The sequence below is a fragment of the Ischnura elegans genome, chromosome 12 (genome assembly GCF_921293095.1).
Source record: "Ischnura elegans chromosome 12, ioIscEleg1.1, whole genome shotgun sequence".
NCBI lineage: Eukaryota > Metazoa > Arthropoda > Insecta > Odonata > Coenagrionidae > Ischnura > Ischnura elegans.
The window spans coordinates 45,266,185-45,292,308 of record NC_060257.1 but is presented as its reverse complement, the minus strand read 5'-3'; the positions used below and the strand labels follow the sequence as shown (position 1 = coordinate 45,292,308).

The 26,124-nt window shown below is 38.0% G+C and overlaps 1 protein-coding gene across 1 annotated transcript in view; it reads right to left on the bottom strand.

Moving 5' to 3' along the window:
* The window catches only part of LOC124169310 (putative inorganic phosphate cotransporter), an 81,818-nt gene extending 65,045 nt beyond the window's left edge, over positions 1 to 16,773 (bottom strand). Inside the window, exon 1 of the mRNA XM_046547891.1 lies at positions 16,530 to 16,773. The gene's annotated coding sequence lies outside the window, so the exon portion shown is untranslated. The remainder of the gene's footprint in view (positions 1 to 16,529) is intronic.
* Positions 16,774 to 26,124: the final 9,351 nt, after the last annotated feature.

Sequence of the window (26,124 nt, the reverse complement as noted above, 5' to 3'; positions counted from 1 at the left end):
AGAATCATTTTGTATTTCTTTCTAAAGGAGCGCCCTGAGAAAAATATTTCGATCAATTTTCCAAAATTGAAATTAAATTCGTCGACATTATTTTAACAATCTGTGTGGTCATTTTAATACCTGTATTTGACTTTGACTGTTTTCTATTTCGTTTTCCTCCGATTAGTGAATCTAAAATGTGCCAAAATAATCATCAAAAGTACCGCAAAAATCTGTATTTTAGAATTAAATATTTTGAATTCAAGGTGTGAAAATTCCATTCAAAGTCATACTGGAGGTACGGGGTCGGGTATATCGCTAAAAAAATATACGTCATAGACATTTAGGAATAATTTACCAATTGTCCACTTTTAATTTCTACTTAAACGTTTCATAAAATTTCGGCCATTAAAAAAAACAAAATTAGCCTTTCCGGATAGGACGGGGAAAACATTTAAGTTAAAATGCCCATAATTTGTACAATTATGAGGCAAGAATGTTGTAGATTATTACCATAAATTAGGGAGTACAGTGTTCTAAGCAGCACAGTAATTATAATTTTAATTTCCCAACTGTTTAAAAATCACAATACTGTGTCAACTTTGACAATTTTGCACCCGTTAAAAGTACCATAACTACAAAAAATAGCTATATGTAGGTATGATTTCGCTGCTATTTCTCAGAGAACAATTTCTTACCTTAAATTCTTACAACTTATTGTTATATCTTGTATCTAATCTTCAATTCTTGCTACATTGCTATCTCCTATCTGACTGCAAGGGTAGTATTATATGAGCTGTATCGAAATACCGAAAAAATTTAGACATCGTCATCTGCTCTGTCAAGCGGTTTATTATAGGTAGAAGCTGCACCTCTCTAGGAGAATAGATATCAGTAACACGACTGATGAGCTATTAACGTCTCTATAGGGTGAGAGAGTCTCAGGGGACGATGACTTCGTTATCATTAAGGGTGGAAGAGGGCGCGTCTGAGCTAAACCGTTATAGCCACGAGTGAAATAAGAAAAAATATTAGATACGCGTGCCGACAGAGAACATTCGATTGCAGTTTGCGGCGCGCGCCTTCGACCACGGCTAAGGTCACTAAGACGCAAATTGGTCACTAACGATTAAAGATTGATTGCCAGGAATTTATGGGAATATTTTAGGAATGATTTTATTTATTTATTGAGGTCACGTGATGTAAAAGCTTTTTCACCAAATTTGGTGGTGAAAGTAAATTATATAAGTTCATGCTACGTTATTATGCGAAAAAATATGGGACTCAAACGATAGGTTGATTATATTCTTGAAAGAAATAATATTCTTTAATTTTAGCATGTAAGTATTTTTATGGTACTTGTGGACTTTGCTAAACATTAGCAAGGGCGTTCTGATACATTTACAGCTTTACGCCTGTTTTCTAACGAAAATTTAAAAAAAATCGTGTTGATACATATCTTACATATATATTTTCAACATGCATTTCAACTGGGATACAACTAGCCATATTATTCGAGTATTTTTAACTCCTCCTCTAACTATGTCTGTATTCTGGTAATATTAAACACGTAAATTTTAAACATTATGCTACGGAAATGGAATAACCCAAATGGAATCTAATAGGAAAGGAAAGTTACAGGCATCACATGGGTTCTAATGCATTATCTAGGGCAAACAAAATGACGTAAGGCTGCATCGACAAAAAAATGCATGTTAATAGGCACGAGCCGCGATTAAGCTAAATATTTATCTTCTTTCTCCCCTCCTTCCACATCAAGATTAGTTAAACACCATACGTAAGCATTCAGCATATTCGCTACGTAATCTTTTCACTGTTTTATCTATTCCACTGACGTAAAGTTTTCCTTCGGGCAACTGAGATGGTCACAGCACATTCTATAAGCAACAGCGGTAATTTTTCCTTATTAAAATGAGAAGTTTTTTTATAACTCCTAATATTTTATTTATTAATCACAGGAAAACTTATGCGGTTTTGTAAAGCATCACGAGCGAGGAATGTGAGACTCAAGATAAAGGTAGGTGGTGAAAAACTTGAGCAGGTTGAGCAATTCAACTATTTAGGCAGTATGTTACAAGAAAACGGATACAGTAGTAAGGACATAAGGAAGAGAATTGCACTAGCAAAGGAGGCGTTCATGAACAGGAAGGAGCTTCTGAGAGGATCGTTATGTAAGAGTTTAAAAAAAAGGTTATTGAAGAGTTTGATCTAGAGTGTAGTTCTCTACGGTGCGGGAACGTGGAAACTGAGGAAAGAAGACGAGAGAGGATTGGAGGCATTCGATATGTGGGTATGGAGAAGAATGGAGAGGGTGAAATGGACGGAGAGGAAAAGGATCGACGAAGTGCTGGATATGGTTGGCGAGGAGAGGCAGCTTCTAGATGAGATACGGAGGAGACAGAAGGTATGGATGAGAGGAGTACTTAGCGGTGAGGGGATGTTGAAAATGGTGTTAGAGGGTAGAATGTTAGGGAAACAAGGGAGGGGAAGGAAAAGAATAGGATTTTTAGATAGATTGAAAGAGAGTAGGCCTTACAGTGAATTAAAGAAGTCAGTGCTGGAAGGAAATGGGAGGCTCCCAGATCACTACTTTAGTACTCCATGGAAACCTACCTTAATCGGTAGAATACTATAATAATAAATATCTTATTTAAGGGCCTTGTCGCTAAGCCCACCTGATGTCGCGAACTTCCTGAATGTGGATGGATCATGTGTTTTTTTTCACTGTAAATTCCTGTTGGACGATGATAGCAAACAGGGGCGTTCAGGGGTTGTTGGGGGGCCTCGGTTGGGGTTCATCAGGGGGTCCTCCTTACGGGGGCCCAACCCCAGAAAATTATAGGAAATTGCATACCTGGAGATAGATTTCGACGCTATTCTGGCTCTCAAAAACTAATTAAAAGTTAATAAGAGTTAGCAATTTCGTAAGAAAAAATACAATATAAAGAGAAAATTTCGCAGCTTATAAAATTTAATAATGTATTACGGCTTTGTTATCTATTGAGTGAGATCGTTCCTTGAAACTGCAGTGAAAAAAAAACTCCAATAGATTTTTCGAATAAACCCTTTCGATCTTCTGACTCCTTTATTTTATTTATTTTTTATATAATCTTTTTACACTGAGCGAAGTGCAGCTAGGAATTAAGGCAGGGAGGGGGGGTTTAGGTGCAACTAATACCGGGGTGTGGGGGTATGGAATTACCACCAGGATAAGCGTTATGTGCGAGATTAATAAATTGCGGAATTTTAAGATAAATGGTTCAAAATGGTGAGTTTTACGGCTTTCTGAGGGATATTTCATTAATCCTCACACTAATTTAAGTATACCGGGACTAGCCACGGTGATAACTTTTACGGGAGTCACCCGCAATGCACAATTGTGCGAAAAATCCACAGAGAAAAAAATCATTCGCCTTGACCGGGATTCGAACCCGGATCCCTCGATTTCCGGCCGAGTGTTTTAGCCAGTTAAGCTACCGAGGCGTTATTCAAATTTCCACAGGGATGAATGACGCCTCGGTAGCTTAACTGGCTAAAGCACTCGGCCGGAAATCGAGGGATCCGGGTTCGAATCCCGGTCAAGGCGAATGATTTTTTCTCTGTGGATTTTTCGCACAATCCTCACACTATTTAATTAGTAATATCAATCCAATTAAGTAAAATAGATTAAACTTTTTAAAAATTTCGGAACTCTGGGGGGGGGGGGGGGTTTCATCCCCCAAACCCCCCCCCTCGCTGCGCCACTGACACTGAGTATGTTTTAAATAAAGCAACCAATGAAAACGTAGAATTTCATAACTGCAAAAGAAATTGGTCAAGTAATATAAGTCTTTTCCATTACATCTTTCACAAACGCTTCACGATATACGCGAGCGTTGTTCGGCGATCACCGCAGTGGCGGATACACATTGGGGCGCCCCCCCCCCCCCCTTGCGGCCCCCGCCTTCATTGACGAAAATTGCAAAACCACAATTGTAAATTTTTTATGTCAGACGAAGGCATTGTCTTGTGTATGTGTATAGTCAGTTTAAATAAAACTTTCTTAAAATTTGCATGTAACTTGATTATTTTTCGTTACGATAAAAAGTATAGGTAGCTCAAAATATCTTTTGCGCCCCCCTTGAGAGATTTCTGTAACCGCTACTGGACACCGACCAGCCGACCTGGCCAGACCGCCCCTGATAGCAACAGTAAAATCCAGATTTGTCATGACGTGATGTTACCGAATGAAATCAAATTCAAATGGATCAGCCGTGTGATAAATGCGCAGTTCATAGAATAGCGGGAGAAAAGAGAAGTAAATACTTACTTAGTACTAGAAAGCCTACATTAGAAAGCAGGACTTGTTACGGAAGAAGACGAATCAATTCCGCTTCTCGGTCGCATTTTATCATTTTATGTGACGTTTAACTTTTTAAGTGGCCAAAGGTTTCACCTTTAAATTGAGATGGAATAAAGGGCACGGTATATTTTGATCAACATTAGTCTGCATCAATAATATGAATATTTGACAATTTTAAAATATTGAGGTGAAATTTTCCATATTCTGCGTGGTCGTATCTTGCTTTTCAACGTAAAACGACCTCATCTACGCAACCAAAAATTTTTTCGTAAATAATGCGATAAAAATTATTTTTAATTGCATTGTACAGTTGCGGAGAAACTTTATCAGAGAGGTAGGTTCGCGGCCGCGCGATTCGAAACGAATACTTTTGTATGCGATATAAAAAAAAGCATTATTACATCAGACGCCATCAATCCAGATCTCAAAGCAAAACAAGGGTAAAGTATCTTTTGTGGATAAATCAATCCTCGCAATTTAATTTAACATTTAATCCGGCTGCTTCAATCGATGGTCCCTCCTATATCATTTAACTATGATGATTTGACTTCAATGAGAGCATTAATTTGCTATGAGCCCAAAACGTTGTCAGGTGACGAGGCTAGGTTTTACTTTTATCAAATATTTAGGTGTAAATAACATTATATCAGTTTTTGATTAGACGACGGACATATTTTTGTATAATTTAACGTTTTACGCTTGCTTGCAAGGATCTCATATCACCATAAAGATCTGTACAAAAATTCAGACTTCAACATGCAATTTCCTGAACAAATAGTGCTTAGTCTTATCTTGAGCAACCTTCTGTCGATAAAGCACAATTAAAAGATCATATTTTGAATCTTCCACGAAAATGACATATTTTTCTATTTTCGGAACAACCTTTAAAACATTCTTCGTTTTCCGATTTTATGAGAGACTCCTTTGCTTCAAGGTTGATAACCTTATTCTAATTGATAATTTAATTTTTCAATATTTTATTTTAATTAATTCACAACTACACTCCAATTAAATGGGCAAGAAAATAGTAATGTACACTATTCAGTATATCAAATAAAACAAACATTCGTGTAGAAAAGATTATCTATAATACAAACACATGTGATGAAAAATTACTCCAAAAAGCAGATGCACGCATAAAAATTTGTAGAAAAGGTAAACGGTCAATGGATTGACACCATAGGCATATGGACGAAAGACAGACACTCAAACTATTAAAAATGATTTCCTCAAACGAGAGAATGGATTTTGAAAAATCAATATTTTTTCAGTATATTTGCGCATCCTTGCATTAGCAGCTACGATAAAAATAAAAAAGAATTGGTACTGCTAGTGCTCAAATAAAAACAACACTTTATGTCATTGAATGAAGGCAGATAATAGTTAAAACTAGGGATGAGTCGATTCCAAATGTCATCTCGATTTCACCGATTCTCGGGCACGGAATTGGAATCAAGAATCGATCGCCTCAAGTCGATTCTGATTCCATCGGTTTCAGGAAGATTGACACTGTGTTAAAAAGTGCTTATTACTTTATTAAGTCTGAGGATATATTATCATAATAATAATTCGCCATTTTTAATAAATTTAAGTTTCGGGGCACTACATTGTCTTTGCTATTTTATTCCATTCAATTCTGAAATTTTAATGGCAGCAATTCTGCTGAAAAATTAATGTCCCACCTTTTGGTTTGAATTAGAATCGATGGAATAGGAATCGGGAATCGATTGAAAGAATCTTAATTGGAATTGAAAAAAGTGGAATCAACTCATCCCTAGTTACAACGTAATTTAATTTAACTAGGTCATTTATGCCTGAGATTCTTCGATTCTTCAGGTTCACCATGAGTCATGGTAACCCTTATCGCTAAAAAGCATTAAGAGCTCATTGGCCTGCCCTACATTGAACTTAAGATTCATATATAACTTCAAGCTGCGTCTCAAGATATGCGGATAACGGAACAGAAAGAAATAGGACAGCTAGACAGCGCCCTCCTACGCATCAAATCGCTTCCGTCGGTGGAAAATTACTTTTTCGCTCAAATCTTTTTTTTCTTGCTTTTCTTAGACAAATTTATTCTGAGACGCACCTAGCATTTACAAAAAGATATACACAGTGAAACCTTAATAAAGGGGCCACTGTTCGGTTAGAAAAAAGTGGCCGCTTACGAAGGTGACAGTTGAATGCAGGAGAGAAATATTATGTTTTCAGGAATTGTACGTACCAGATGTATTTTTTTCTTAATTAGCTTGGACGAGTGGCATAAAATGAAGACACTCATAGTACTCCTGACGGTTTATCTATGAAGCACGTCTTTTGAGATTCTAGGAAGACAAATATAATTTTTTTGAGAATGCAATTTTATGGTAGCGTGTAATTACATTATGCAGTTTTTTCAAAATAATTTCACCAATTGTCCACCATATGCTGACAAGAAAGTGTGTTGCAAAAAATTACCATCTACTTGTCTTCATCGGACCATTAAATTTTAATATATTGCTTATTAGAGTTTCTGCCTTCTAAATGAGGTTTGCACGAGGCTTCTCTTCTCTCCTACTCCTCTTCGGACTTCATCGGACTTTATGCTACGAATATTACAGTGCATTACAATAAAGCCTTCTTTGTTTATTTCATTATTAAAATTAACTTGTAACAAGTAGAACATTGGCCTGGTGGTAATATGATCATACGAGTGAAACGATACAAAACATTATAACAAACCCTTTAAACCTACTTCTTTAACCGATTGTTTAAAATACACTACTTTTTCTGGAAAGGATCAAATATTTTTGCTGGTTGGTCATTCCAGACCGGTGTAGTCCTCTTCAAGAAGGAACTCTGCTTTACATTTATCATTTGAGATCGGCACTTTATCTTGAACTGATGATAATTTTTTCCTACAAAGTTTGGTTATAATATGTCCTTCCAAATTCCTCCCATACTTTTTCCTCACTCACAATATTGTTCGAGATATGTGAAAATGGCAATTTCATTTTAATTTTACAGCACTTTCAATTACAGTTTATAGCATTTTGTAGCGTCTATATTTATATTTAATTTAATTATGTATCACTAGTAGTTGACGACAAAGTGGGATGAAACACATTTATTTAAAAGAATATGGAATAGTTTAAAAAATTATGCAGTATTAAAATAACAAATTAAGGAATAAGATATAAAATAAATAATTAAAAATGATATTGGTAGCCTGAATATCATTTTAACTAGCTGAACATCAACATTGAACAAGTTTCAGCACTTTCTTCCTTCAACCGGATGCGCCTGTCAGTCACAACTAGATTGTACTGGCCGAAAAACCTCAGCATCCACGATGCTAACTGGTGTTCAGATTGTGTGAAGTGCAGAATTACCAAACTCAGATTTTTCTAGCCAGATGGCAAGAAATATTTGCTTAACATCGCAGAAGATATCAGGGTTCTCTCTCAACCTCTCTAGTAGCTACCGATGAAAATATATGTAACTATCTGTGAAGCAGTAAGGCCCAATGGCGGACAATGGCGTAGCGAGGGGGCGGGCTCGGCTCTAAAATTAAGGAATTTTGCCATTGAAAAGGCAAATTTTCGGTTTAAATATCATAAAAGTGCAGTCATCGCGCCTATGTCGCATTTATTCACGTGTATCGCATCAATATCGCATATGCGATTTTCACGCATCACTAAATATTTAATATCCCACATTTCGTGCTCTTTTTCCTCATCTCCTGTTAAAATCTCCCATCCCAGTGCTCTAATCATTTCTGTACTACTCTGTTTTTCTAACATATACCTAGCAGATTTTCTCTGCCTAACCGTACACTATAAAAATCTCTTTCGACCACTAACTGATTTCTAAAAATTTTTAAGGTGAACGAGACGAGATACGACAAAAAGCCATAGAATCGACCCCCTCTAAAATCTTCTGAAACCCCACGAATAATTGTGATTTAATAACTTCCCTTACATATGAACAAAATAAAAATAGCCCTCCTTATCCGAGATGCTCCTCACATAACTCTAATTACTCTTCCTATCACACAACCTAGGCCTGATTTTCCAATTGGCTAACTATCGTAGGCTTAAGCCTAGGGCCTCAAGATCAACAGGGGCCTACATACAAATTGTGAGCAAAATTAAAATTTCACTACTTCAAAAATTATTGAACACTAATATTTATTTTTACAAAGGTTAGTACCAATCACAATATGATTCATTTAACTTATTGGTATATATCACAGTAATGGTGTATTTAATTACCTCTCATGTAATTTGCAAACTTAAAAATGGGAGGTTAAAGAGTCTCATAAGTGGAATAGCCTAGGGCCTCTTTTCAACTATATCCGGCCCTGCGTACAATACATTTCAACAGCGGCTTGCGAATCTATCTGGAACGCATCCTTCATTTCAACACTACACATCTCTCTGCACCGACCCAATTTAAAAAAGTTAAGGTTAGATATCGCCTAAAAAGCTATCCTTAACTCTCCCGGGTACTTTCGGGCCAAAAACTACGCTACAGACGTCTGGGCGGATTCGTCTGAGGTTTCTGTTGTGCTATCCACATTAAATTTTAATACTCATTTACGAGTACACAACTTGTAAGAGTCAGAAAGCCTGGAAGCCTAGAACTGTTTGGTTTTCCAAGCAGACCAGACACGACAAAAAATCATAGAATAAACCCCCTCTAAAATCGTCAAAACCCCATTGAAAAATTATCGAAACCCAATATTTTAAATCCTATACATTGTTTCCAACTGACTCTATGCCTCTACTTTTTGGCGGGAATTGGGGGTCAAAAAAGCGACAGTAAAGAGTAGCTTGTACATCGCGGAGAAACTTGTTAATGGCACCCAAGTCATTCTAGCAGCCATTATTCCACACCACGTAACGGTGGATCTAAGGGGAGGGGCAGATCCCCCCCAGCGAGCGATAGCGAGTCTCTTCGTGTGTTTCCGCCGAATTCCGTTCTTCTTTACGTATCCCTCGAGCCATCGCGGAAAATGATCTCGCGAAACAGTAATTTTTCCGCCATCATTGGTGCGATCGCTTGAGCTATGCCTCGGAAGGGATGAAAATATAATCGTGTGATTCAGGCTTAACACGCTTAAAGGCCGTTTTACACGGGGCACGGAATTGCGCAGGTTAGAGCTGCATTAATTTCTAAAATGGCGTGGAATTGCGAGGATGCATGAACGAAATTAGAAAAGGGGCTATTTTGCCGTCTCGCATCCACGCATTCTCGCAAGTGTTCTAGCAATTCACCGCTTCACACGACGCAATTTTGATTGCGCCTTCGCACGTACGTCAGATTGCCGTGTAAAACGGCCTTAACACATACCTAGCAGTTTTTCTCTGCACCGCCCTGTTTCATTTACTCCTTCTGACGTGTTTCGTTCTTCTCTATGTTCCGCCCTTTTCTTACGATGCGCTCCAGGCGTTTCTCAACAGTCTCGAAACTCGCCGCAGCGTGGAGCGTCGAAGACACGGGTTAAATTTGAGTGCATTCCGTATTTAGACGTTCTTTTCCCCGCTCCCTCGCGGCATTCTCTGTTGGATTTCAAGGCCAACGAACCTCAGCGACCCCACCCACCTCAACCGACGCTCTTCGTGAATGGAAGCGGTCTCCGCAGAGAAGTAATCCCGAATAACCGGACCGAAATCAGGTGGCCAGCATCGCGCGACGCGTTCTTCTTCTGATTTATATTTCATCTCGCCTAGTGTGAATAAGTGAATTGAGGGCACGAGCAGTCGGTGGCGTAGCCAAGAATTTCGTTCGGGGGAGGGGGTCCAAAACGACGGGTATTCCGGGGAAACGTTTTGAAAAGCAGGTAACAAAGTAAAGAGTTATAAACTAATCTTAACACTTTTCCTTATCGAAAAAACTCGATTTTTCTAATGAATCTACTACATAGTTTCAGAGTTTGTTACTACAAGAGTCAAAAACTGACTGAAAGGAGCTGAATTTCAAATTTTTAACGATTTAAAATTTACAATTGATTAGTAAAATGTTCTTACTACGTCCAGACTGAATATATTATAATTTACAATTACCCAAAATGGGACGGGAATCGCGTATTTATGAAAAAAACTTGGTCTATCTCACTTTCCCCCATAATAAGACCCTATAGAGACGGAAGAACAAAGATGGCAGATTTCTCAAGTCCCATAGTGGAATTGTATGGAACGATTCAACCCCATGAGGGAGTAGTGTAGACAACTGCCATCCAGATGACTCTGTTCGCGTATATCGCTAAGCGTAAATGGGAGTTGTAATAAAAAAAGGCTCGAATTACTTGAGCCCATGCCATTCTAAAATTCTTTGTTTTCATTAGTTATTTTATTTGCAACATACTCAGTGTAAAAAGATTTTTAAAAATAAATTGAGTAAATGCGTCAGGAGAATGAAGAAAACCTGATTCTTTTTAAAATGGCTATTCGAAAAACTTATTTTTGAGGTCTTTTTAGATTTGTGCTATAATATTTAATAAGCGGTAAAATTCTCACTTTCCACAGTATTATTTCTGACGACTTTGCTCTTTTTTATTAACTGCAATATAATTTATAAGAGCCAGAAAGGCGTCAAAATCCATTTCCGGGATTGCAATTTCCGAAAATTTTCCGGGGGAGGACCCCCGAATCCCACGGTAAGGGGGACCCCTTACATGAGCCCCAGCCGAGGGCCCAAAACCACCCCAGACCTCTCAAAACATCTTGAACGCGTTCCTTCCGCCACGTGAAAACGGTACCATAGAAATGTTAAAATTCTCCCATGAATATTACGATAGAGGATTCTATAATTGGCCTCTGGGTGTGTTGTCACGTCCGTGGTTGTCGCACAGCGAGCATTTAACTGGAATTACAAAAGTCGCCTCCCGGAGGTCAAATGGGGGTCAAATGTCGTCAACGCAAAAGTGTATCGTGTAGAGTGAGGTATCAAATCATAGGTTATCTAGCAACAGGGTAGTTTCCTTCATCAAAGAAAACGAAAGGCATTGATTGCGATTCCTTGCCCACCATTAGGGTATTCATAATATACATTTTTTTTGTTTTTAGAAATCCCAGTTAAGACGAATGTCAACGGTCAATTTTAATCTCATTTGAAAAAGGCCAGATTGGCGCCCATGCGATGCCACTCCACGTGACGTTGAATTGAAAATAATAGAGAACTCTTGACCCATTATCCCATACAAATAGCGCCTATTATATGCATCTGTTTTTCCATTACCTGAGGATACCATCAATCATACATGTTGGAGATACAGATCGCTTAGTATGTATCTCCTAAATCCTCCGCTCAAACATGGCACAATCAAGCGGTAGCCTCAGCAGATTTGAGATATAAGGAGAAAAGGATTACCTCGATCGACTTTCACCCCACAGCTATCAAGATTATGAAAATTGGCTCTTCATTATTGATTGAGCTAAAAACTAGAACAAATGTTTGAATTATCATATTGAACTCTGGGATCGGAAAATCCGAAGTAATGAGTAATCAAGCAATGCACACTTGAGAAATGAGTAAAGCCTGAATCACACGATCATTTTTTTTCGTCGCGAAAGTGATCACTATAGCGGTCACTGCGCAAAATGATCGTCGCCGGCAATTGTTTTTCGCGATCGCGATGAGGATTCCCATCGCTATTTTTCATCACTCGTCCGGTCGCTTTTTCCGTCGCTAAAACCGTCACTAAAACCCCATATCAGCCAATCAGAACGCATTCCCCTATGGAGTGATTGCAGCGCAACGTTTGACAATTGTGGGAACGACATAAATAAACAAACACGCTATATAATTTCGTGATGTGGGTCCTATGACAACGAGCTGTGATATTGGAAATGATGCGAAAAGCGACGGCGGGAGTGACCGTGTCATTCAGAAAAATGATCACAAGAGCGATTGCTTTTCGCGACGGGAAAAGTGATCTCGATATTGATCACTTTCGCGACGAAAAAAAATGATCGTGTGATTCAGGCTTAATGACAAAATTGGAAAGGTGACAAAAGCATTTTCTCACGGTACCTGACCTTTTCCAAATATGAGGATTCTAATGAGTAACTTCCAATTCTTCGAAACCCTGGTAGTACTTAATCTTAGTGATCGGAATACATTTACGACAGAATCCGCGAGTATTACGTGAAAAAATTAAAATGTCTCAATTTTTGACATAATTTTTTTGACAGGCCAGAATTCAATGCATCTACAAACATCAAGGAAGTTAAAAGCTCCGGAAACCATAGAAAGAATTTTTAATGATTTTTTTCAGACGCAACAGCAGCACGATGACGAATCAAATAAAAGGCATGCCGACCTAATTGCTAGGGCTGGGCATTATTTCAAATACAAGTACTTTAAAATACGTATTTGAAATACATTTGTAATTTGTATTTGGTATTTCAAATACTCAACCTGAATGTATCTTGTATTTCTAATACAAATTTGTGGCATTTTCCCACTCAAAAGTAAAAAATTACACTTGTAAAATACTTCTCAAGTAGCTCTGATTACATGTAACCTCTGATTACCGGTTACATAGATTACTTTGTTTTCGTTAACATTGTTTTCACCATGTTTGCAACTATCTATAACGTGCCAAGGCAGGTTATATTTTTTTTAGATCTCTAAGTTTCCATAAAAATGTATTTTGTATTTTAAAAGGTACTTAAATTACTGTTTCGTAGTTTGTTTTTAAAATACCCCAGGCAAAGATATTTTGTATTTTGCATTTCACATACCTACATTTGGAACGGTATTTTATACTTCAAATACTATATGGCCTGTACTTTGCGCCGCCCTGCTAAACGTGCGTTTACACTGAGTATCATGTTATGTACACAAGTTACATACAACATATTTTACGAAAAAGTAACAAATCCGTGCAACATGTTACATGTTTCATTGTGTTGTAAAACAAAAATTCGTGTTTTAAAACAAGTTTTTTTGGTTTCCCGCTTCGTGTTGTTAACCAGAAACTTGTTTTATAACACGAATTTTTGTTTAGTAACACAATTTTATGTTACACGGATTCGTAACTTTTTCGTAAAACACGTTGTATGTAACTTGTTTAGATAAAATGTACACCATACCGTTCAATGCGATTAAAACCTCGTGGACCATCTGGACCATGCGAAGAAGTCGATATTGAGACAGTGGGCATATATTTTGAAGATGGTGAATGCTCTGGATTGATTTGTTGAGAAAGCGTTCACAAAAGGGGATACACTGTCCACGCACATTATCATCTCGAATCTTCGTCTCGTGGTCTACAATACATTACTTCCGAGCGCGAGTTCCCGATGGAAAGACTAGAATTTTAACTAGGTGCTCCATTTAACGCTTGGTTCGTGAGAAACGGGCATACATCCAAAAAAACAGTGCGAATTTTTCGCTGTTTTTGTCCTCCCCGGAGGTCACACAGGTCTTTTGGAGTTGCAAACCTGTATTTTTAATAACAACTTATTAACAGCAACTTTATTCTTTAATAACAACAATTATTTGCCTTAACAATATATAAAAAATTGGAACAACATGACTTTATGCATCAGGTCCCCTTCGTTAGTATAGGATTCGACTGGCCTACTCAGCTCATAAGAGGTGAGCTCTACCCTCACCTATCCATACCGACCTACTGGTTGAAACGCAGGATGGAAGAGTGAACCTACATTGATCTTACCCATACAGAGATATGAGTCGTAAACGCTTGTAACATGATCGAAAACATAAGGGATCGGTTTTGTTGTGTTCAGGTGTTTCCCCATGCGGCTTGTTGAGAGGTGGCTTCACACCACGTCGGCCTAGGTTCAAACTCTAGTATAGGCAGATGCTATTAGGAGGTTACCCGATCCCCACTTGAGTGCTGCGTGATGGAAACTTCAAGCAGTGGCGCAGCGAAAGGGGGATTTTGGGGGATAAAACCACCCCCAGAGCTCAGAGAAATTTTTAAGTTTAATCCATTTTACTTGTTTGGATCAGTATTACTTGTAGAATAGTGTTAGGAATCATCAAATATCCCTCAGAAAGCCGTGAAACTCGCCATTTTGAACCATTATTCTTAAAAAATTTCTGGAGAAGGGCCCCTGCTTGCCCTGGAGAGTATGCAATACCCCCACATCCGTAAGTATTAGTTGCATCTAAAACCCCCCCTAGCCTTAATTCCTAGCTGCGCCCGTGACTTCAAGTACAACACCTCCGATAGGACGTTGACTCTCATCGTTGGGAGCAGAGGCGGATCTACTACTACTAGTAAGTCTGGACCTAGATCTAATGGTGATTTATCTCATCGGAATGCCATTTTACTCTATCATACGATCTCTCATTTACGCCAATCACAGGTTTAAAGTCATGAAGTCACTTCAATGTGGAAAGCTGGCCAAGTTTCGCGAAAGTATCTCGGTTAGGTGGGCACTTGTTTCTCCCCATTTATCCAGGAATAATAAAGGGAGATTGTCACGACTTCTTTATCGTCGCTTCATATACAAAGTTTTCAGCCTAACACTTCTGTCCATGCTATACCATGCCGATATTCTCCGTTAACACTTCGCAGTTTTGCTTCCGTTGCTAGATAATTTCGATCTAATATGGACCAATGTCATTTTCAGGCGGGTAAATTATCTTCACACCATCGTCCTTTTGGTCTTAAATGTCTCGCAGAAATGAGATCTAAAATAAAACATACCTAAATTATTTATCCCGAGGGAGTAAGAATTCAAATACCCGATTCCGTAGGTTATTTTATAACCGTTCACGAAAGCTACTGCGCCAGTTTTCAAGAATTTATGTTCTTTTAAGCTGAACGCGTAAGAGTGAGTACATGCGCGAAGCACGGCTTACAGAAGTTTAGAAATAGTGTCCATCAAGTACCTCACAGCCATATCAACCCATGTATTACGCCCGGAACGACCGGGCTAGTGCACTGATAGCGTTTGACGGCCGGCATGGGAACTAATCGGACAGTCAGGAAACTTACGTGAAGCCGCGGATGCCGGGGGCTGGTCTGGACCAGGGGGGAATAACAACGTGAATTTTTACACAGCCGGGGTACTAGGGAATTCCCCACAACCGAAGTGGGGTTCGAGGATTTTGGAAATTTGGAATTCTCAAGACTCAAGTTATATGCTAAGTCTTTTATAAAAGTCACTACTATGCACACGTTGAGGATCATTTAATTTGTATCATAGCGTGTAAAGTAGGTCCTTGCGTAAAAACTGATTCGTATTTTAACTCGTTATAGTAGGTAAATTTAATGGAAAATGCAACTAAATACTTTTGTACAAAGTGGTAACCTCAAAAAATTTCAATTTTATCTAGCGTACGTTTCGAACTAATGAGGAGAGCTATAGTCCCTAGTAGATCCACTGGTTGGGAGCAGGCTTATGCCGACGCCAGGTTTCTCTCCACCCTTCCACACTGATGCACGCGTTACAATGGAAACCGGGAAGAGCGAGGATACCTCTGGAAACACTGTTTTATACAACAACATAATATAAATGCATATTTTCTAAGGAAAGTTTATTTCGAAGCCAGCCAATATGGTCATATAATTCGATTCAAAACACACTTAATCACTATGGTAGCATTTTATTAATGATTGAAGAGGTTACTTAAGCCGCTTCAAGATTTAGATGATGTCTATATTGCCTACTCCATCGAACATAAGTCAATATAGAAATAATATCATATTATTCTGTATCAACCTCGAAAAAATATGAAGGTACCACTTTTTGTAATATTTAATCGATATTAATAACAATAAATATTACCTAGTAACGATACCTGCATTATTATGGTTTCATATAATTTCGTATCTACTACAATAAATATGAATATGCCACTTTTTTAATGAATATTCGACATTAATTACAATAAATATAATCTAATAGAGACGACTGCATTATTATTACCGATAACAGCTATGTAGTATCAGGGAAATTTCCAATATATTTTATTTAGTGAGAATATTGCACTAACACTACTATTATGATTGTAGTTCGAAGTTCCCTCCCAGCATTAAGTCGAAATTGAATTTTTCCAACAAACATAGATAATCCAGCCATTTCCTGCAATTATAAATGTAAAATAAAAACTGATAACCATTTTTCTTTGGACAAGACTGATACCATCAAAGCGCTGCGGTTACCTAACCCTTACAGCACTATGGCCGCCTCCTCCGAATACTATGTAAAACGTTACTCACCTTTTCCCGCCATAAGCTTCGTGGCTATCCGTCGGAAGGGTGTTTATCTGACAGGTAAGGTCACAATCCGATTATTCGAGTCGGAGTATTCCAAAAGAACAGTCCAATCCTGAGGAATTCGACGGGGCACTCGCAAATTGCTGGATTAACATGAGCTGCGTCGCGACGAAGGCCTCTCTCACTCCAAGGTCTGGCGGGCCGCGACTGACGCTCAGAGCGCTAGCGGGTGACTGACGGGTAGCGAGCGGTGTCCAAGAACACCGGCTTGGAGGCGAAGTAGGGGAGGAGATGTAAATAGGGGGAGGGAGAGTGGAGGGGAAGTTATAGCCATGGTGGAAGGGGCGGAACGCAACCGACGCGTGTATTATATACCTGTGGGCAGTATTTATAATATGTTTTGGAAGTGTGACGCGACTTAGCGAGGAGCGATAAAGTGCTGGGCAAGGGCGTACCCAGGATCAAAACTATGGGGGGGGGGGCAAGCCATGATTGTTCAAGTTGTAGGTAAGATTTAAGCATGGAAAAAGGGAATCAAATCAACATTTTAAGGCAACTGTAACAGCTCTTTATTATTTCTTCGTTAAAACTTTCTGCTCGTCATTATGAATAAAAACTGTTGGGCTATGTCGCCGCGTCAATTCTTGGGTGGCCCCAACGTTTCCCGACCGTTGCTGGTCGCTTTTTCAAGGGATTCTGAAGAGAGGAATTTAAATTCTTTTGTATAGGTATCTGTGTCTTTTGTGTATCTTAAAATTTGCCGTACTTGGCAACCCGTAGTGAGAAAAAACAATCAGCAAACCCACTCCTCCAACCTCCCGCTCCCCTCCCCCCACCACCTGACACAGATACCTGTATAAAAGAATTTAAATGGAGGGAATACTGATGGGAAGGACATTATAAACTGTTTTACAGGCAAGGGCGTACCCAAGATCGAAACTAGAAGGGGGCAAGACATGTTCGTTCAATTTGTAACACAGAAATGGTTAATGAAACCAAAATTTCAATAAAATTATAACAGCGCTGTATTAGTTTTTAAAATTATTTGCTCGAAAAATTATATTTTTAGTTTAGTTGCGTGTTTTATAATGATATCACTTTTCATGAATTCAAAGAAAATTTGTTCAAAACTTCCGTATTGAACTAAATTCTCTTTTTCTTCTAGGGGGGTCGTTGCCCCCTGCAGGGATCGCCCATGGTTACAGGGTGAGTATCATGCAAGCAAGATAGGGGGAGGAAGAGAATAGGATTTTCAGATTGAATCAAAAGAATTAGACCATATTGGAAATTGAAAACGGAAATCCAAGTTAGGATGGGAGAGAGGTTATGGTAATCTGCGAAATGCTCCATATAAACCTAACATAACAGGTAGAATACTTTAATGCTAATAAAAAAATAAAATTCGAGGAATCAAGCGAGATGGAGTGGAATTGATTCATAATGAAACAATGACTTGCAATTTTCCACAAAAATAAAATTTAATTCGACTCGAGTTTCGATGTTACTACATCATTTTCAAGGAGTTGCACCTTGAAAATGATGTAGTAACATCGAAACTCGAGTCGAATTAAATTTTATTTTTGTGGAAAATTGCAAGTATTGTTTCATTACTAATAAAAAAAGATTAGGGTGCCGAGATGAGGAAATTTTTACTACTTTAAGCAGTCAAACGTCTGTCGTTTGAGGCTTTCGTAGAGCAGTACACCCTTGCACAAAAGTCTACCCGAAACAATGTTAAACCATCACAGAAATCGTCGATCACTGCTTAATCCACATTTGTAGAGTCAGTTTTGAGGCTTTGGCGATTTGTGACTGTGCCTTCAAAAAAGAAATGTGACTAATATCTGAAGTCAACAATCACTCTTATATAATGAGAGGATGTGAGAATTAATTTTTTTACGAGAGCATAGTTAAAAATAAATAATTATGAAATCTGTGTATCGATGATAATCACTTTAAACCCGCAAAATATTTACATTTAGTGAAATTATTTATGCATTTTAGACTTTCCACCAAAAAAACGCTTTTTCCGAGGCGCAACTTGCACCAAATATCCCCGTTTTGGGTTTGGAGGCAAATCTTCCGTTATTCTAAAGAATCTTTAAGCCATAAATAAATTTTGACTGCACCTTATTTTTTATGTTCAATCAAATATTAGACAACTGATCTTTTATGCCTTATTATCTAATATTATTAATACCTTATCAAACGAAGGACACTTTCCGACCATAGGCAGTTTTAATAGGTGATTATTAAGACATGTTTCCCTGAGCTCTGTGCCTCATGCATACATTGGTAACCTCAGACTATGTAAAACTCCTATCTACTCGTAAAGAAACTAGGTCCCTGTGACGTCACGTGTAGTGGCATCGCACGGGCGCCAATCTGGCCTTTTTCAAATTAGGTTAAAATTGACCATTGCCATTCGTCTCAACTGGGATTTCTAAAACCAAATAATTTGCTCATTATGAATACACTAATGGTGGGTAACGAATCACAATCAAAGCCTTTCGTTTTCTTTGATGAAGGAAACTACCCTATTCGACCGTCTAATTTTAAATGAAATTAAACTCGTGGTCCTCGTGTTGATGTAGTTTATCATTCCTTATGTGGCAAGGATGTGAAGAATGTTATCATGCCAGATGGCAGAGCAGGGAGGAGATAGACCACCGTAACACCAATCTAATATCCAGATTAGATAATCTTGCTGCACGTGTGAGTATCTGCTCAAAGATTGGTACTGCTGAGATGCTAACGTGTTTGCGCTTAAAATCTATAAATAAATTATCCCAATGAATAAATTGCACAGAGCGCTGTGTCACGATCATACTTGTGGATTATCCCCCGAAAAATTTCCCTTTCAATAGTAAAACATGTTCTTAATCGAGTGATTCAATCAATTTTATCAATTGAGTTTCGATAGAAACGTAAGATGAAATAAAAGCTAAAATATATGTTCAATGAAAACAGCGGGAGAGAAGTATCATAATAGTGGAAAAGCAACTGATATAGCTTCTAATTATAAATCGGTGAAATATTGTATCAACCAAAAAATATGATAAAGCAAGTATCTTTGTGCTAAACAGCCAAAAATTATATCCCTCTTTTAAGTCATCGTTTGATACATAAACGATTCCTCGAAAACTAACCATGAAATTTTTAAATTAAGCCTGAAGCCAACTATTTCGCTGACATAGTGAGAGGTCGAGAGAACTAATTTTTTTACAATAGCAAACTTAAAAACGGTAAAATCTGGAATCTATGCAATTCTTCATGAATTTTCGAAATCCACCAAAGCTTGGCCACTAAAACGTTCCCTGTGTATATTATATTAGTGATCCAGGCACACGGAAATATGTTCTTCCTCCATGCTTTTCGTCGGCCGCTAACCTGAGACTTCATATCAATTTTATGAAACCCATTCTGATGAGGATCCTTAATACGAGGGGGATTGACAATCGTATGAGATCGGCAAGCATATAGGATCCAGCGCTGTAAGATTTAATCCGTTACTAACTGGATCGACTAGGTTAGTAATGAGGATGTCCTAGGAGAAGTAGGAGGGAAGAGAAACCTCATAAAAACCTTGATAAGAAGACGGAACAACTGTATAGGCCATACCTTGACAAATGATGTTCTGATGAAGAAAATCGTCGAGGGACAAGTGGACAGCAAGAACAGAAAAGGAAGACCTAGAATGAAATACACGGAACAGGTAAAGAAATATGTGAAAGAGAAGAAATGGGTAGTTATAAAAAGATTAACTGATAGCAGAAATGAATGAAGAACTGCGTAAAACCAATCTTTGGGCTATTGACCAGCGATGATAATATGATGACGACGTGACAAAACTGCATATAAAAGCTGCACAACTCGCCAAAAACCACTACGAGTGAAAAGATAGGGTTAACACAGGATTTACGTAAATTAAACGTGGACCTGAAAGAGGCACGGTAGCTGTGGGCTTCGATTGCTTGAGCTATTTGTAACGGATATCTTTAAGAGCAACATAAGGTACATCCAGCGGCGGATACATATGAGGGGGCGCCCCTTGCGGGGCCGCCTTCATTGCCGAAAATAAAACTTTCTTAAACTTTGCATGTAACTTAATTATTTTTCATTACGACAGAAGTATAGGTAGCTCAAAATATCTTTTGCGCTCCCCCCCTATGAGTGTTTTCTGTATCCGCTACTAGGTACATCATCCCCAACCCGTAACATTTTAACAGGTCACAAAAGACCGAAAAAATAAGAGATATATTTTTCCGGACGGATATGTGTAAGAATTGGTTTAAACGTCGAATAATTCATCATTCATTCATAGTACTCCCAAGGGCGTACCCAGGATCAAAATTAGGGGGGGCAAGCCATGGTCGTTCAAGTTGTAGGTAAGATTAAGCATGGAAAAGGTGAATGATACCAACATTTTAAGGAAAATGTAACAGCTCTTTATTAGTTTTTAAAATTATTTGCTAGAAAAAATATCATTTTCCTGAAAGACATTTGTGATTTTTGCTTCTAGGGGGGGGGGAGGGGGGAAGCTGCCCTCTCCTGCCCCTCGCTGGGTACGCCCATGAATACTCCAATCCTAAGATTGATATAACGCAGCCATCCATTTCTTCCTATCCTATGCCAGAGTTTTACCTACCAAAGGCTTTTCATTCACGTATCCTTCTGCTTACTTGTACCTTGATCATTCTCAGGGGTTTCTCCTATCACAAGCAACCCTCTGTGATATTTTGAAAAATTAGCACGAAACGAATGGAAAAACCCATTTTCCTAAAACCCATTTCCCAGTAGTGGACCATTCTTGTCATTGACAGTCTCTAGAAAGTGAAAACTTTCTTTATTGCTGCTTGGGTGTGAGGTTAAATAAATGCTGGGATGGTGAACGATGTATTTTAGATAGGTACTGATATTCTGTAATATGCACTTTATAAGAGTAGATGTTGCTGCAAACCTTTTCCATCAATTTTACCTGCTGTCTCTCATTACGAGGCCAACCTTTTGTGTTTTTCTGTGGCGTAGAGTTATCGATAGGGTCCTCTCCAGTGGCTTAACTAGGAATATGCTTTGGGGGGGATGGGATTGCCTGGGGTGGCGACCCCCAGGCAACGGGGGATCCGGGAAAACTTTTGACAAATGACATGCCAGGAAATACCTTTTACATCATTTTGGCACTAAAATTAAACTTAAAGCAGATGCAGTTATTAAATTTCAAAACTAGACAATAGTTTTAAATATTTTTGAATTTCTCTGAGGCTTTGGAGGGATCTATCCCCCTTCCCCCTCCATAGTTACGTCACTGGTTCTTTCATCTACTATTCTTCAATAAACCTATTCGGTACTCACTCTACCTGTCCATTATATCTGAAGCATCCTCCTTCAGGATCAGGTCCCGAAGGACTAGAATAATAAAGACCATTAATTCATCCTCAACAAAGACCATTCGAGCTCAAGTAGTCTTCTCTCTCACTATGTGCACTCTACGTTTTTAGTATTCACATGCAGGTTAAATCGTCGTCCTAGCACTTACCACCTGCAGCCTATCGAGGCGGCTTGCGAGATAATATTTAGATGTGGATCTTGTTGCTTACTTCCACATTTCGGAATCACAAACTTGAAAACACTCGAGCACTTACTTCAATGTGTCAGCGAAAATTAAAGATATCGATTTTTCCCCGTGAGGAAGTTGCAACGCGTATAAAAACGGAAAAATACGCATCTCTTGAGAGATATTATCAGCTCCATTCTGATAATCTCCGTGTTTTATCGAATGGTATTGATTTTATTACTATGATTAACGTTGAAAAGGATCTTCACAAGTTGATATCGTAAGCTTTAAAAACATCATACGACGGGAAATATACTGATTAATTATTCCTGGTTGAGATTGAGAAATTTTTTCTTATATTAAGATTCTCGAGACTTATTTTTCGCTATGAACATAAGAATGACTCACACAGTTAAAAGCAGCATCTAAAAACGATTTTACAAAATGAATCATCAAGGAAATCATGGAAAATTAAATTAGTGGATTCACAGAGAATACAATCTGGACCTTGGTGAGAGCCGTGACAGCTTCCACTTATTCCCGCTCGACCGATAGTATTTTGTCTTTTTCGTGAAGTTTTTCTTGTGCTCCAATTTTCTTATGCTATCACATCTATATTTTCAGGATATACAGAGTATATCATTTACCTCTTTGTCGAATATAAAAACACTGCATTCAAAATTCTTCGAAACACCTTAAGGAGAAGACGACTTAATTGGCCATATTATGAGACATGATGACCTGCTGAAAACAATCATAGATGGGCCGGTGGAAGAGAAGAAGGGCAAGGGACGGCATCGAATGAGTTACAAACAAGTTATAAAGGATGTAAAATAGGAGAAATATGTCACTATGAAAAGGCTAGCGGAAAGGAGAGAGAAATGGAGAGCTGCGTCAAACCAAGCTTAGGATTGTTGACTAATGATGATTACATTCATTACCGTATTTTAGGACCGTAGACAGAAAAAAATCGTTTATTTGATTGCATTCATTTAATGCATATTTATTGTCTCGTGCATATATTAAGAGCAACAACTAGCAAAAAATTATAATTCTACGATCAATTGTATCGGAGACATTAAGAATTATATTGTGCAAGGATTCTAAATTTTGCGCAATACATTATTTCCAGAAAAAAGCAAACCTTGAGGCATAACATCCCAAAAATTGCTTACAGTTATCATAGAAAAATGATTTTACCTCATTTCAAAGCTAAATATTATACATAACAAACGAAAATGCATAAAAATTAAGTGTAATTTTTTTCCTATTATTTTTTAATAATTAATATCTACCAAAAATTGCTGACTAAAATCTATGAAAATCTACCAAAAATTGATGAATGAATTTTATGAAATAAGCCATCCAACAATCGTCCGAAACTCTTTCTATCGTCCAAAGAGATTTCAAATTTAGTGGAAACTGTTAAATGTGTTTTTTTTTAAGAAATGAGTTAACGATCATAATTTTCTGCCGCACGGTGCTTCGGCTCATCCATCAGAAATACATGTACAATAGGCTTTTGTTAATTGTTAATGAATGTCTAAAAATGCTGCAATGGTTTCAGGCCGTCAAATTGTCTTATGGTCGTAGAACTTCAAGTTTAGAGGCAAGAAAAAGAAAAGTGAGAAATGTTTCGTCTCCAAACGGGCAAAGCAGATTAAATAACGCTTACAAGATTTAAGGACGTGGTTGATGAATTACAGCTGGAGACAATTAATTTATTGCTGATGAACTCTTCTCGGGAAATCAGCCGGGTTAGGATGGACATTGCTGCGAACGTTTCGATAGCCTTCTCTGCCATCGTCATCAGGGCGAATTATGGACCTTTAGTCACGTCATGATCGCGTCAAAGGCGCGATTAATTGCTGTACCGGTGAGTCTTGGCTCACCCCAACCACCCAGTTCACAATGATCATTTACAATGGCGCAGGTATTCTGTTGTAGATGTTTAATGTTGTTTGTGAGGCACGGAATCTTATAACTAGAATTTCTTAACACAAAAATAAATATTTATTTCTTAATAGCATAAGATACATACATATTTTTCCAGAAGTTGGAATAACTTTTTTTTAGTAATTTGTTCACTGTTAATACATTTTTTCTTTATATTTTATAATTTTTTTGCTATTTCTATTTTTTTTATTTTTGTTTGCTATTATACAAGAATTAGTAATAGATTTTAAAAAATTATTTCAATCAAAATTTGATGAATAAACCTATGATTGTAAGGAGGTTGGTTAGTGCCGGGTTTATGTACAGTCGGATTCTAAAGTATTGCAACAAATGGAGCGGCGCCACTTTCGCCGCAGTTTTGAAATCGAGTTTCGGTATTTTCTATTGCACCAGTGGGAGGAAAAATTTGAAAAACATTCCCACCTCCCGCAATATGTTTATAACAACATCATTAAAGTGATATCATCGGGATATGTGCAGCGTTTAATACCACATAAATTGTGCAGCTCATGCTACATAATAAATCTACGTCCAGAGCGACATTTTACTTTTTTAATTTGGCCGATCCGTCGAAGTATGTTGTCTTACGATTAACGCTGAAGCTTTTCGATCAGCGATAGCGAGCAAAACATACACAAGAAATATCCGCCGCAATATCACAGCAAATAATGCCACTGAGTGTTAAAATTCAGTTTGATTTAGTGACACCAGAGGACTGGTTCATTCCCATTCCTGACAAAGCTCGTAATGAATCCCCATCGGAGTCAACGAGTGAGATGGACTAGTGGTTAAGAAGAAGACTTACTACGATAGTAATCCCAATTTTTTTGTTACATGTTATGGCAGTAACAATTTTTTTTAAATCCACTTTAACGCATATTAACTTAATTAAACTCTTCGGTCGTTATAAAATTTTTAACGAAGAAAATTATCTTTTTGCTTTCCACAGATATCATTTCCTATCTTTGGATTCATATTTGGACTCATCGTTTACCTCTTACCAACACGTAGCTCCGTAGGCATTTAAAATCGTAGCCGAGTGGGTCCATACGGTGCGCTGTAACTTCATGAGAATCCTGCGAGGGATCAAGTCCGAAAAAATCAATCTTTTTATTTTCATTTTTTAAACATAATATATGAAATGAATGTTATTTATTTTATCAACATAATAATGGTGGCGACTAAGAAAAATTCAATACAGAATTTTTTTAAGGAGTAAAATTTTCTAAATTTAGACTCCGAGGTGATCCACACATGCGTAAATCCTCACATCACATGAATTAAATTTAGGAGCAGTAATGCAGGGAAATAACAAATATCCAAAACGCTTACTCCAGGGAAAGCTTCTATATCTGAATTGATTAGCACTTTCATAGTGATACACTCATCTTATAAACAGCGAAGATAAGAACCGACCGAAAGGTAATCTAAAAAATATGACATTAACTTTGTCGCAATTAATTTTCATAGCGTTATAAACTAGAGTGCTAAAATCGAGTGTAAATTTCAGGACGTAGGAATGGTCATAGAAACAGAGAGTTGACTTATGAAGGATATAAGCGACAGCTGTAACGTAAGACGATTAATTTTCATAACCTTTTTTATTTACTTCAATTCTCTCCACAATACTCCACAAAACCTCTCCTTTTCACATCTCTCTCAACAATCCCCTCTCCCAAACAAACCCTTCACAACCAGAATAACAACTTCAAAAAATCAGACGTTACACAGCGAAGTATTCCCTCCAGGATTCTACAAGTCCAATCCAGTGTCGATGAGATGCTGCAGTTCAGAGGTGGCGTCAGTGATGAAAAGGCGGCTGACTGCAGGGCGCTTTCCGCGTATACCAACTGCCCTACATGTTTTCCGCGAAGTTACATGGGGACTCAAGGCGATGAGCCTTCTCCGCAAACCTCGCGTGATAGCAGCATAGCCCGTCGCTGGATGGGGGACGGGAGTTCGGACGGGAGCGGCTGCGTGCATTGTCTCGCCCCTCTCGCCGGCAATGTATTACACTTAGTGACCATGTGAGATTGCTCTTGCTGCACTAAAATCTATTTTACATTTAACACTGTATCTTACTGCATC